Source organism: Penaeus monodon, chromosome 28 (genome assembly GCF_015228065.2).
Source record: "Penaeus monodon isolate SGIC_2016 chromosome 28, NSTDA_Pmon_1, whole genome shotgun sequence".
In the NCBI taxonomy this organism is placed as follows: Eukaryota; Metazoa; Arthropoda; class Malacostraca; order Decapoda; family Penaeidae; genus Penaeus; species Penaeus monodon.
Window position 1 is genome coordinate 7121392 of NC_051413.1, and position 387 is coordinate 7121778.

Here is a 387-nt window from a genome sequence, read left to right on the forward strand (position 1 = left end):
TTGGCTAAAGGTAACATATCTATCTAGGGAAACATATATAATTACAATAGCAGTATCTGAAAACCACCCTTGACTTTTCATTTAAAAGACAAAATATGATATTCTTTAATAGACTGCTTTTATATCACCATTCAGCATCCCTTTTCCATCAGATAATTCCTGTTTCATATTTTTTTGACATTATTCTTTTAATACTGAGGTCTATTCTAAAACAAAGACTTGATTATACATCATTCCAGTGACTTTGCAGAAGCCTTCAAAACCTGTGAGAAGAAATCTATGCATTTTGTTACCAATAAAATATATTATCAGGTCTATTATGCAATGAATATTTGAAAATATTACAGGGTCACGTCATGTATTGCTTGATATTTTTTCTTTTTCACT